The sequence below is a fragment of the Lampetra planeri genome, chromosome 40, assembly GCF_965212315.1.
Source record: "Lampetra planeri chromosome 40, kcLamPlan1.2.h2, whole genome shotgun sequence".
Taxonomy (NCBI): Eukaryota; Metazoa; Chordata; class Hyperoartia; order Petromyzontiformes; family Petromyzontidae; genus Lampetra; species Lampetra planeri.
Window position 1 is genome coordinate 3,334,038 of NC_136146.1, and position 14,356 is coordinate 3,348,393.

A 14,356-nucleotide genomic window follows, 5' to 3' on the forward strand; every position below is an offset into this window, starting at 1 on the left:
ACGGGAGGGACACGCATTGGGGCACTTCCGTCAATGTCATCTTGTTTACGGTCAGCCGATCGGCAGATCGTGCATTGTGGGTATGAGGCGTGGGTAAGTCCCAACCCCTCCCAATATCATCATCGTCATCATGATGAAGGGTCGTAGATGTTAGTCGTAACTCGGTTCGAGTTTTGGAATCTAAAAATGGCTCAGCTCAGGCTTGGTGCCACTGCTCGATTGCTTCCGAAGGCTTAGAGGCTGCTCCATGGGTGGGAGCGTGGCTCGGAGCCGGATCTATTGAGCCAGAGCCAAGCCTGAACCGAGCTGCGCCTAAGCATACGGCCCTAAAGGCGTCACTGTGGATCATGTTTAATTCACCAACTAAATAATGCAGGTCATGACAACTCTGTTGCACATTTGTCTCAACATAAATTGTATGCGTCTAATGTATTTTGACGTGCAGCCGTACAGCCGTCTGGCAAATACAAATTTTCAGCGGCATTGGTTTAAAACAAGCAAACTCTGGACTGGTTTCGACATTCAGTGTCCCACTAGCAGAGGCAGGTTGGCTTATGTATACATATATTTATTTATACATATATTTATGTGTATACATATATTTACACGACAAAACATGTTCACACATCTGTCAATACCACCGCCCTAGAGGCGGAATACATATTTGATAAGCAACGTTTCGGGCAAGGTCTCATCTTTATAGCACCTACACGAAGTGCCATTGCCTGAAACGTCGGCTATCAAAAATTGTCCTTTTAAATGGCGACACAAAGTGTCTTTATTGACGAAGTTATTGCGTTTTTTTAATGTAAATAACATAACTATAAATATCGCAAACGTCGGCTCAGTTTGTTGTTGTCCCCCCCAACTGCTGCACGTTTGTTGCCAAGGCTTTGTGCGTGGTTGTGCATAGAAAGAGTTCATTGCGTCAGTCCATCTTCAAATGAGCATTCAAGGAGGAGGACACGGGGAATGTGTGATTCACACGCCTAAGCAAACGAAGCCAACAGCCCCTTTTGAAAATAAAAGTTCCGGCTCAATGCACTGTTTATTAAAGATCGCCCAGGGGAAATGAAGGTGCTGTGTTTGATGAACACAGACTGATAGAGAGAGAGAGAGGCAGCCTATTCAGATAGACTCAAAACACATGTGCCGATGTGTTTCATTTCATTAAACCAGGTAGCAGTAGACGGATATTAACTGTTCATACAGATTATTACGTCATCTAAAAAGTCCGTGATTTCCCGTCAAATAAGCATCGATGATCATCACGGGCTTACTCACTGCCCTGTGATACTCCGTGAGTGTACACACACACCCCGCCCACTGCTGATAAGATAATGGTCGCTGGCCCAATATTAATCGAATTGCTGCCAGGAAATGGAACACATCCTTGGGGACTTGCACCGCGAGACGATGACGCAATGAATTTAGTGAGTTGCTACTGCGGCTGCCGGGTGGATTGCTACAGCTTGAGGGTCATGAGAGCTGACAGCAGCTTGGAAAGGGCCTTCATCCAGCAGTGGATTGAGCACGGCCGATGACGACGGCGACTCGCTGCTCTGTTAAACCGCCGTCTACAAGTTGACTTTGATTTTCGATTTAAAGCTTTCGTGACTGCAGGGATTCATCTTCTTGGTTCTTTCAGTAAAGTCACGTAGAAGGGAAATAATAAAATAATAAAAATAAACATAATAAAATAATTATGTCGGTAAAGTCACTAGAAGGGAAATAATAAAATAATACAAATTCAACATAATTATTGTATTATGTTTTATTTTTATTACTTTATTATTTCCCTTCTACGTGACTTTACCGAAAGAACCAAGAAGAAGTTGACTTTGGCTCAGGCTACCGGCCGAATGACTCACACACAGAGCCCCCGTGTGTTTCAGCCATCGTCACCGTGCGCGACTCGGAGACTGGGGTCGTGAGACCAGTCTGGTTCCTGAGCCAAGGGGACAAGTTCGGGGTGAGTGTCAGAATCATAATAATAACACTGGTCAACAACAACAACAAAACATTTTTTTCTGGCCTGGACTTTTGCAGCTGTTTAAGACTAATTTCAGGGTGCTGATTCCAAATCTGATCTCAGATTTGCTCTATCACATCTCATTTTATGCTATCGGCATACCCCATTTTCATTGATTTTACCCGAAATTAACTCTGTCACTTATGATTGCAAGTTGTTGCGAGTCAGTGGCTGCTTTAGTGTTAAAATATGGTGCTGTATTTTTAGGATAGTGTGTTTATAATATCATTTTATGTAGATTTCCACATTTATTTAATATTTTTCTTCTTCTGTTTTTATTGAAAATGCAATATTTGATATCTCAAAAACCTGATGTGATAGACAAAAAACTGATGCCAGATTTGGAATCAGCACCCCAAAATTACCTTAAAACCGTTGGAATACCTTATGCCAGAAAAAGTGTGTTGACCTGTGTAATAAATGTTACACCATTGGAACCTCCTTTGCCAGTAGCAAAATTTGATAATTGGTTTTTTACCCTTTTATCTGGCAACAAAACTGTGCATTGTCTTTGAGTTGTGCGCCTTTTGGCGTCATCTGGTCCAACACCAGGGTAAGACTAGGCTATAAGAAAAGCTGTCTAGGGTGTGGACCAATACATTTTAAGGACAGTGCATACATTATCAGAGTTGTGTTTTTTGTTTGCATTCCGACCGCAGGTATTGTGGTCAATGCGAACATGACTCCTTCTAAAAAAGGTGTCAGTTTTGTTGCCAGATAAAAGAGTTAAAAAACAATTATCATAATAAATGTTCTCACTTTGCTATTCAGCGGTTGTCCTACAGATTGACTCACCCCTCTAACATTGAAATGTGGAATGTCCTTCACGAGCATAGGGATCTAAAACAGGAGGTTACAGCACTGCCTCAATGCTCATTTGAGCAAGAAATAAAACCCAGATATATTGTTTTCATATTTCACTCTGGGATGCTGCCAGTGGTGTAACGGTTGGCAGCTCTCGACTTGTAACCGAGGTCGCTGGATTCAACCCGATCTCCCGGCACGGCAGCTCAAACAATGCGGCAAATTTCCTAAATTACGGCCCTACCTCCGTCTACTCCGCAGGATAAAAATGGGTTCACTTCATATTCGTTGGGTCTTTCGGTAAAGTCACGTAGATAGGTTCAAAGAAAATAACAAAAAACTACGTTTCGATCGCAACACAAGCGGTCGTCATCCTGATGACGACGTTTCGATCTGAACGTCGTAGTTTTTGGTTATTTTCTTTGAACCTATCTACGTGACTTCACCGAAAGACCCAAAGAATATGAATTCCTGCAGTCACGAAAGCTTTATGTCAAAGGTTCACTACAGTTAGTCCATCGGCAGGTCACGGTGTGGTGGGTTCAAACCGTGGCCATCGGTACCTCTTCCAAGATGACTGGCTGCCATGGGAGAGTAGACAGAATAACCCTCAAGGCGGGCTCCGTTGAGTCCCATCTAGTGCAGGCCCCTTCCACCATCAGAGGCATTAGCAAGCAATTGGAGGGCAGCTCCTTTCACTGTTGCTACATACCGTAGTCCCACAATGCCAAAATAAATTTCACTCTTGCGTACTGGCCAGTTAAGCGGATCGCTCCAGCAACACGGTGGCCAGCCTCTGAGTCGTGCAGAAGCCTCGCACTGCATTTAGCGATGGAGTAAATAGAGCTAATTATGTTGTCACTTATTTTGGTTCGTTCCAGGAAAAGGAAATTGTGGGTGGCTTAAATTGGCAGTGCACGGTGATCATCGAGGAGAGCGCGGAGTTTCTGTGCCTCTTCAAGGAGGTGAGTCGTTTAACACAAAGAGGCATAACCAGTGCAGTTGTTTTCTAAATTGCAATAACACTCATCTATCTAAACAACCAAAGCCTCACCGAGTCCAAAGAGGCATCTTCAGGAGGCCCCTGCATTGAATTATTTGGCGAATGGCTTTGCAATCAAGCTGGGAATTATTAATGCCCAAGCCGTACCACGTGGAGTTACAATAATTCTCGTAAAGATAATCAAACAGGAACTCCGCTTTGCGTGGATCTTCTTTCGCACCGTACATAGACGACCGTGCTGAAATCGGAGGTACGCGGGAAGGACAAATTAAAAGCACGAAAAAGCAGTTCTAAAGAAATTACATTTCAATCTAATTTTAAAAGGTCCATAACTCCAATGGCTTCCTAATAATTGGAAGGAAGAGCGTTCCAGACGGCCGCAGAAGCGCATATTAAATATCGTGCGATGCGGCGACCTTCTCAATTGACAACTCTACTCCAGATCCGTTATTTTTTTCTCCCGCTGTTGATGCAAAAATCAAAAATGAAAAATCTAAATAAACGTGTGATGGGTGTCCCCTTGGAAGGTGACAATATTGAGATTGTTCGATGAAACGTTCCCCCCCTTCCTCCCCCCAAATCACCCGCTTGTTGCGATTGTTCGCCGCACTTAGGACTTCGAGAAGATCTTCCTGTCCGGCTCCAGCCGCACTGTGAGCGATCCAGATCAGCACGCCTTCCTCAGGTCAGAATCAGAATATATTATCATGGTGATCCGTGCCTAATGCCTGTTTGTAAAGCTGGAGAGGTTGTGGATTTTCATGGAATTTAAAATAAATAAAATGTTTTCCATGAAAGTCAATTTACACCAAATCTGATATATCGAGAAATGTTTAATTAATCAAATTCAATACAATCTTTACATTTTAGTCTTTTTCATTAAATTACATTTTTAGTAAGCCGTCATATGATGGGCAATTACACTAGTTTATTTAACGCTGGGAGGAATCCAATCAGCTATGAAAAGCTATTTTTCCCAGATGTCCAGTTAGGGCGAGTAAGAATGTTACAAACAATACAAAAACATGATAGCAGTGCACAGTACAAGGTTAACAAAAGGTGTACGGTAGCCGAGACCGCATCCCTTAATAAACGCCGCAGCCGTGAAATATATTTTTTCATGAATTAGACGACGTTTCAGTCAATGGCCCTTCTCCATAGCGCAAGTTATCCGTGCTTGTGCACCACCTGCCAACGTGGAATCGTCAAATAACCATAATAGCATGGCAACTACTGTGCAGGTCTCATGATTCTTATCAAGGTTTTAGTTTTTTGGGTTTGATCGGGTAAATATAAGTGTGCCGCTAACCCACCAACACCCGACACAGCCAATTAGTAAGGTTTGTCACCTAAACAAAAAGTGGCAATTGCCTATCGGTTGTGTTGGAGAGTTAAACCACAACATTCACAATTCGGGTACCGTAACGTTTCACTGGCGATCACAACCAGTTTAACGACACATTTATATTGCACACGATCCAACCAAGAAATAGCCGCTATGGATAAGATTGTTCGCGAAAGCCTACAGGTAATCACGACTCTTACGCACACAGCAAACCCCCCCAAAAAAAATTGCTTACAATTTATAAAGCGCTCTAAAAATAGAACGCGTTTGCAAAAGCTGTGGCAGCAGAAGGTGACAGGGGCCACGTGAAAGCGAAAGTGCCGCACAAATCTGGACAGGCGAGTTCAGAGCTGCATTTCAATAGCGCTGCTCAACATGGGCCATCAAACGCAGCATACAAAGTAATACATAAAAACAAAAACACTGATTCCAAAACACATGCGATTTGCATGTGCCATGATCTTAAAAATGCAATACATGATTCAATGCATCAATGACACCGCCTGTGCCAAACGTTTTGTACGTATGCCGAACTTCTTTGGCACTCCATAATAGAGGTTTTTTAGGTTAGATCGCGTAAGTATATAAATGTGTCGTTAAACCCCGCCACCACCCGACACAGCCAACTAGTAAGGGTTGTCACGTAAACAGAACGTGCCAATTTGTCACTAGTGCAGCAGTGTGTTGGAGAGCCAAGCCACATTTACAATCTGAGTACGACGTTTCGCCAGTAATTACAACTAGCTTCATCAGGCGACAGCCAAATTTGTGGAGAATTCTTACTGTTTCGTTCCTTATATAGAGGCGTAGATGTGTTGACCACGCTTCTGCGCTCTTGCACAATGTGGGGGGGGGGGGAGGGGGATTACTGACTAACTTCTATGGGGAGGATACTTTTATTTCGCAATGTAACGTAGCCAAACGCACTAATTGGAGCTATTTTCCTGAATACAATACTCCCAAGGGCTTCATTTCTCACCGAATATTTCCCCGGGTCTCCGGTAGACTGGAGTAAGTGACATGTGACTAGCAAACAGCCACAGCCAGGAGGTATACTGGATGGTTGTGTGTCGGGCATAGAACTATGTTGTGGGTCATTGGCCACCGGATAGATTCCGGCTGGAATTAATGTCTGCGTGACATTTCGCACGACCGTGCAACATGGATGGGTTTCGTGTGTTTCACTCGTTGCTTCAGCTCCCTCGGATTTCTCAAGGGCTGGCCAATCCACCTCTTGCAAGAGAAACCTGGGAGATGCCTCGTCAGCCACCACAGGTGAGCGACAATATCCACCTGCATCTTTGGAAAAAAAAATAAAGAAATCGCTCACCGTAAACAAATATTTGTGAGACTCAGCGAGACTTTCCTAGATAAACAAAGGGCATTATTATTTTTCGATTTAAAGCTTTCGTGACTGATGATAATTGCTTGTGTGGCAATCGAAACGTCGTGAGAATTTTATCGTTGTATTTGTATTATTTCATTATTTCCCTTCTACGTGACTTTACCCAAATATCCAAGAATATGAATAGGCATTATTATTATAACTATACTGATGTACAATATAAACATTCCCTAAAGGAGTTGCAGTGCTGTAATTATTAATTGCATCTCCCGGCACGGGAGTTGAAACAAACTTCTTAATTCCCCTCCAACCTCTTGACCACCCACAAGTGAGTAGACACGGTTGCAGATTCCAAGAACACAGGATGAGATGTTACTATCCTTTGTGCAAGCACTTCCAAGAGTTCATGAACAGTGAGCCTGGTGAAATTTGGGGAGCGCATCGTCAGTAGTGAACCTTTGGTTCCTAGGGTGTTTTGGCCTTTCATACTATACACCCTCCCCAAAGGCGGCCAGCGACAGGGTGATCAATCCTACGCTTGCGTCCCATGCCCAATTAGTCATAGGAGTTGCCTTGTTGTTGATAGCCAACATCCCATTGCACAAGTTACTTGGTCGAGAAGGTCCCATCTTGTGGGTCCAAGTGTGGGTATGCCCGCACACACCAAATATACGTGCCAGTGCCTGCTCCAGTGGAGGTCTTTTTGCCAGCAATTGTACAAAGCAATAAATTCCAGGACTGAACGTTGCCTCAACGTTTACGTTGCCTAAAAGCTGCCAACGTGTCGGCGCGCTGCGCTGTTAACCCGGTCCACCCGAGGTTAATCACTGGCCGTGTCTAACAGTGGAAAGCATGGCGCTCACCCACCCCACACCAACCCCACACAAACCCGCACCAACCCGCGTGGTCAATCATGATTACAAAAACATAAAACACAAGACGTGAGTGAGGGGAGGTCTTCAAACACTGTTGGATTGAGAATTGCCTGGATGCACTTGTATATAATTATTTGATATGCCTAAGAATCACCAACATTGCCTGGTGTACTGGACCCGCCTCCCCCCCCTGCTGTTTCTACTAAAAAGGAGAGGCTCCGTGATTACAAAAGACAGCAGCAAGGAAGACTGGATCTACATCATAAGATCGGTAAGCATGCCATCGGCATAATTCAAGTTCACACTGGCTTCTGACTGTGTTCACGTAGTCCGAAACGTGAATTTAATTGTTGTTGACGACCTGGTGATGCCGATGCTGCGGCCGCATTGGCAGCGGGTGCACAATTGTAATAAAATTAAATATAAAAAAACACAACTGCTCGTCAAGGGCAGTGCGATTGATGAACAGCGGTGTCCTTTTGGCGAACGTGAAATCGATGGACCGACGTCAATGAAGTGTTAACTCGTTACCCCCCCCCCCACCCTCAGGGAAGCTGCTCTGTGCTGAAGGAATGCCGGTTGGGAGGAGACGAGGGAGGCATGGAGCTCGTGACCGACTCCTCTCGGCGAGCCCGAGGTTAGCGTCCACGGACGGCTCCACGTCCTTACGCCAGGAGAAATGTTTCGCGACACGATCCCGATAAAAATTACATAAAACAGCTTCGTGACAGGACGATTAATCGCGATTCGGGGTTTCCACACCCCATGCCACCTCGCAGAACCGGCCCTAGACCTTTGGGGGCCCTAAGCAAAATTTGGTTGGAGGCCCCTTTGATGTATGATTTTTTTCACCCACTAGCTAGCAGTGACTCTAGGGGGCCCTCTGCTGGCCACGGGGCCCTTTGCAATTGCAAGGGTCGCTTAGTGGCTGGGCCGGCTCTGCCACCTCGTAAAAAAACCGTTTCCCACGCGATTGCACTGTGACCACTTGCGAGCGTGCGCTGAGCATCCTCCAAGTGCGACACTTTACCTGCACGCTTCACTCCGGGAGTAATAAGCCTGTCCGTGCGCGAGTCAATCACTGCAGCTCTACAGCCCATTCTTGCGACAAGCCACCGTCTGCTGCCACGGTGCTCATTGCGAGAAATCTCTCAAATTAAAGTTTCATCCCCGAAACAAAAACCAGACTAAGCAGGCCACGTCTCACCCCACCACCGAGTTACCCTCCAAGTTAATGTATCAATGCCCATGCCGTGGCCCCTCTCTCTCTCCCTCTCTCCGACGCCACCCAAATGCCATTTGCTTCGTTATCACCAAGGAGTGGGGACGTCTGGACGGTTTATTGCGAGCGAGCGAGGCGTAATAAACCAAACCGCGCAACGCTCGCTCGTCTTCTTCTTGTGGGTGCGTGACATTCATTGAAGCTGCCCCGGTGGTTTATTTGGTTTGGTTGTGTTGGGAGGTGGAGGAGGGTGGGAAAAAAAACATTAAAGAGGCCACAAATTTTCGACCATTTTACAAAAGGCGCCCTAAAAATAGAGCCGTGTAGAATAGGCCTCACGTGCCCGTTAAAAGGCAGAGGCTGTCGCAGCAGCTGACTGCAGAGGCCGAATGGAAAGGTTCTGCACAAAGCAAGGCGGATGCTGTGTCTGTGGAGTTGACCTTCAGTAAAAAAAACACCCGTTTTCGTTTGCACGCAACACTGTTGTCATGTGATACGTGGTCGGTCTGGATATATGCCAAGTACATTTTTACTGTTCTCACCCTTAATAGGATTTAGAATTGCAATTTGATTTTAAGATTTCGAATTTTTTTTTACCTCTAAGTTGGTAAGGTCACGTTTGTTCCGTCTTGTTTGTACTGCCCCTCTCATTTTTAAAATGTCCCGTTTTTCGTGATTCTACCGTCTGCTCATTTCTGTCCGTCTCGGTTGTACCAGCTGTTTTTGTCTTTCCCCATCTCATTTCATTCTGTGGCGAGTGATGTGAAGCAATCCCCCCCCCCCCTTGCCAATGTCCTCTGAGTGACGTGCCGATGCATGGTCAGCCAAACCCCGTGACTGGCATGGCACGAGCAGGCCTTGCACCAACTGCGAATTCACAAAGGGCTGTAATCGGTTTACGGACTTGTTTATTTGGTGTTCGTGCCAGGCTGGCTGGTGCCATCTGAGGTCGTGAAGCCAAATGATAGCTTCTAGCCAATCGTCTTCGCACCAGAGTCAATAAAATTAGTGTTATTTTGGTGGAGATTCAGTAATGGTCAACAATATGACATTTGGTTTAACACGTAGGCTTTCGCGACCAATATTATTCATAATAAACGTTTATGGGTTTAGATTGCGTTATTTATAAATGTGTCGTAACCCTCCACCACCCGACACGGCCAATCAGCAAAAAAGTGTCACGTTGACAAAAGACAAATAGTTTACTACTTTAGCCCACTGGTGTGTTGAAGAATGAATCCACAACATTTAAAAATTTTGAGTACGACGTTTCGCTGGTAATTACATCCAGTATCATCGGGCAATCTGCCAGAATTCTGGATAAAGTAGTGGAGCATTGCCCGATGATGCTGGATGTAATTACCAGCAAAACGTCGTACTCAAAAATTGTAAATGTTGTGGATTCACTCTTCAACACACCGGTGGGCTAAAGTAGTGAACTATTTGTCTTTTGTCAACGTGACACTTTTTTGCTGATTGGCCCTGTCGGGTGGTGGAGGGTTATGACAAATTTATAAATAACGCGATCTAACCCAAAAACGTTTATTATGAATATGACATTTTCTGTAAATTAGAGAAACCCATCACAACAAAAAACTGTGCGCGTGCTGGAAACAATTAGAAATATGGCCACATTCATCTCTTGAGCTGGTCTGTCTAGACAAAGATGAGAGCATCGCACATGCAATGTGAGATGCACGCAAGGCATGATGGCCATTGTGCCGCCCTGCCGTTTTCAAGCAGCACACCTTTTGTGTGCCGTCATTCATATTTGTTTCCAGCCTGCACGCATTTACTCGTTGCGATTAGTTATCTCATTGACAAATAGCGATGAATTACGAATTCATGGCCGTCCCACAACTACACTGCCTACACCTTTGCTTGGGTCGCAATTTTCACCTTTCGAATGGTCGTCCGCAGGTGCCGAAGAGGGCTGCAAGAGGCAGATTCTCCTCTCGTCCAAACACTGCCGCAGGCTTCGCTCAGACGCCAGCGACGCGCCCATCAACAGCCAAAGTCAGAACCGCGAGCACAGTGGCAGGGAGAGCTTCCAGGGGGACGCATCGTCCGGCGAAAGACTCTGCGGCTATGGAGCAACTTGCGAAAGCCCCATCGGACTCCATCCCAAGCGTGGATCGGTGGCGGCCAAGGCGGTTGATGGGCGAGGAGCGATCAGGAAGATGCCCTCCCCTATGCAGTGCGCCTACCTCCTTCCAGCCATCGCCTCCAAGGACCGCTTGCCGACACTGGACAAAGGTACAACACCTGGGGAGGTGGAATAATTCTCACGACGTTATTATTTTATTATTTCCCTTCTACGTGACTTTACCGAAAGAACCAAGAAGATGAATCCCTGCAGTCACGGAAGCTTTAAATCGAAATTTATACTGGGGAGGTGTCTTACACGGTGTGATGCAATGCAATACAGGAATAGAGAACTCCTCTTGAACAACACCAAAAAGTGGGTGTCAATATTTGTTAAGCCACAATGAGTCTCAACAATCACTGTCAGGAGGGTCTCACCCTGGGATGTTTGGTTTGATATACAGAAGTCGCCCGCTATAAGTTGTCACACTATGCGTTGTTTCACATTTACATTGCCATCAATTAGGGAGCATATCTACTTACAAATGTAGAACACCGCATCATGCCACGGTGGTGAGAGGTTAATTACCGTGCCTGGTATAGAGGTCGTGGGTTCGATTCAAACGCTGATGCCTGTATATTTGGAGTTTGCATGTTTTCCCGTGATCGCGTGGATTTTTATCCAGGTTCTCTGGTTTTCCCCTCCACGTTTAGAAACATGCGTTCATAGTGTTTGGCTGCCCTAAATATCCACATAAGCCACTTCGTTGAGCTATCATTTGTGGCCAGATCGTTCCTGAAAGAGAGCTATATAACTCAGTGGGCCTTACCTGGTAAAATATAAATAGTTTATAGTTTAAATTTAGATTTAAAGCTTTCGTGACTGCAGGGATTCATATTCTTGGTTCTTTCGGTAAAGTCACGTAGAAGGGAAATAAAAAAATAAAAAAATATTAAGCAATAAAAATTCTCACGACGTTTCGATTGCAACACAAGCAATCATCATCAGGTGTGAGATCCACAGCAAGAAAATCTACAGCAAGATCATTTTCTTGTGTTGCATTCGAAACGTCGTGAGAATTTTTATTGTTTTTTATTAGTATTATTTTATTATTTCCCTTCTACGTGACTTTCCCGAAAGAACCAAGAATATAGTTTATAGTTTTACAATAAGTGGGTAATTTAGATAGAAATGTGGGGCTCGTGGCTTTTGATTCGAGTTCCAGCAGATCGTGTCTTTCCCGTGTCGCCGATAAATGTTGCCGTTGTGCTGTTGCCTGCGTAATGCCGTTGACAGTTCGCAAAGCCCACGAAGGGAAACACACGAGGACGGTTTTTATCCGAGTGGACACCCTCGACGAAGGACGCGAATTTGTGAGTTCAGCGGCAAAGTTTGACGAGTCGGTTCATGATTTTGCTTCGAACAGCCACACACAGTCACGTGTTGGCCATCACTAAAAAGACACGTAATGATTGCAGTGCATTAGGTGACTTCACAGAAGATGCAGGACTCAAAAGCAACGTGACCATTTTAAGGCCAGGAAAAGGGTGTCATTTACAACTGGCCTTCAATGCACTTTAGAAAGCACCTACTGAAAACAATGAGATGTGGTATTGTCTTTTTTTATTGGGGGTATTAGTGGTATACACGTAGAACCTCTTTCTCACCGCATGTAGCCAACCGTGCTAAACGAATGTGCGCACAGTACAGGGATTAATGCTCCCAAATCATTTAAAAACACAACTCAAAGTCATGGTGGAAATTCGACATTCCTCGTTTGGGGAGAAGTCTGGTATGTGCTGTCAAAGATCACTCGAGTCATTTGGTTAAAAACACTTTATTTTGAACATACGTATTCCATGCAAATGGAACTACGGTCACATTTGAATTAATCAATAGATCATACCTTCTTGGACACCCTGTATATCCCTGTATATGAACGTCAATGAGATGACATGCATGATAATGACTAAACTTGCGATAAGGACAATGATATTTGTTAATTATGGCGGCGCCGCTGATGGCACCAACACAAATGGAATTGTTAAATGACAATAGTGGCAGCGATGACAGATAATGACAATGACGATCGCGAGAAGCTCGAAAACATACCAATGACGCCGGCGACAACGACGGCATTCATGACGACAATAGCGATGACGACGATGGTGACGGAGCGGCAATGGGTGCCGTGCCCAGGGCTTGGTGGACGCGCTGCTGGGAACGCAGAGTGGCTTCGCGCTCGTCAGCGACGGTGCCGAGTGTCTGCTCGTCCCACGGCAGCTCTTCCTGCGGCACGCGCCCCCGGCCCTGCTGGAGAGGCTCAAACGCGAGGCGAGTGCCTGTAATCGGGGGGGGGGGGGGGGGGGTGGTGAAAAAAAATTAACCCGTAAAAACAAAGTTTTTCACTATAAATCCTTTATATGCGTGGCGGCTAGAGTCCTCTCGTCCTCTGGCTTGAGATGGCTGCCACCTATGGGTCAGATGATTGCCTACCACCATTAAGCAATTGGTAATTAAATATAAAAAAAAATTCCTAAAAAGTGTAACATTTTGGAAAAAAAATTCACGAAAATAAATTGTCACGCACAACGAGTCTGTGTGCAAAATGTCAGCTCGATTGGATCACGGGAAGTGGGTTAAAAAACGACCGAAAGATTTGCACGTTCGTAAGCAAGCAAGCAAGCAAGTGAACTTAATATAAAGGATTTAGTAATCATTCGGCGTATGGGATAACCGGTGGACAAAAAAGCCAACCTATATATATATTAAAAAATATATATATAGGAAATAAAAAAATATATACAACTATATATAGGATTAAAAGCCAACCTATATACAGGCAGTCCTCTACTTACGACGGAGATGCGTTACGACGACCCCATCATCGTAAGTCGAAAATATCGTAAGTCGAAGATGGCTTAGCCTACCCAGGAGTCTTAAAGAATGGTGATAATTTAGAAAACAGAGCAATTTATACAGTACCGTACTGTATAAACTATATACTGTATTTATTCATTACAATACTGTATTGCACAGTAAAATGTGAAGTAAAAAAAACAACGTAAATTCTTAACCTACCTATATGAACTGCAATTTAATAGAAAGTTTTTTTCAGGAAACAATCCTATCTGCTATAAAAAAAAACTTTTAACATTCATTGAACGTATCGTGGTAACCTTAAAATGAAATCGCTAAAGCTACGTATCATACATGCATTGAACGTATCGTAACGTAGCATTGTACTGTACTCACCAAGATTATGTCCGTCGTCTGCATACTTGAACGATGTTAGGTTGTTGATGGCAATTTTGTCGCATCGTAACTCGGGGACTACCTGTATATAGAAAACTCGCCAAAAACATATTGGTGCCAATTCTCACCGCCTCTCTGCTTTGGTCCGATGTCCCATGCCTCCGAATCACTCTGAAGCTTGGAGGGCCAAATGGAGTTCAAACTAACTCAAAAACGCCTTGGTGACAGAGCCGAGGCAGAAGATCCCCGGGGTTTTGATCTGTCACGAAGCTCATAGTCCACCTTGAAATCGGGACCCACGTGTGCGACTGGCCATCTATGAACAGACCGTACAACATAGCGACGTCACACCTGGTCCATGGAGACATCGCAACGACACACTCTGCTGC

General features: G+C 44.7%; 1 long non-coding RNA gene across 1 annotated transcript; it reads right to left on the minus strand.

The window, feature by feature from the left end:
* Positions 1-12,533: 12,533 nt before the first annotated feature.
* On the minus strand, positions 12,534-14,356 carry LOC144731673 (uncharacterized). Its single transcript, XR_013588002.1, has 2 exons — positions 13,968-14,356; positions 12,534-13,054 (listed from the first exon to the last, which is right to left on the minus strand). It is a non-coding gene; the product is annotated as an uncharacterized LOC144731673 (long non-coding RNA).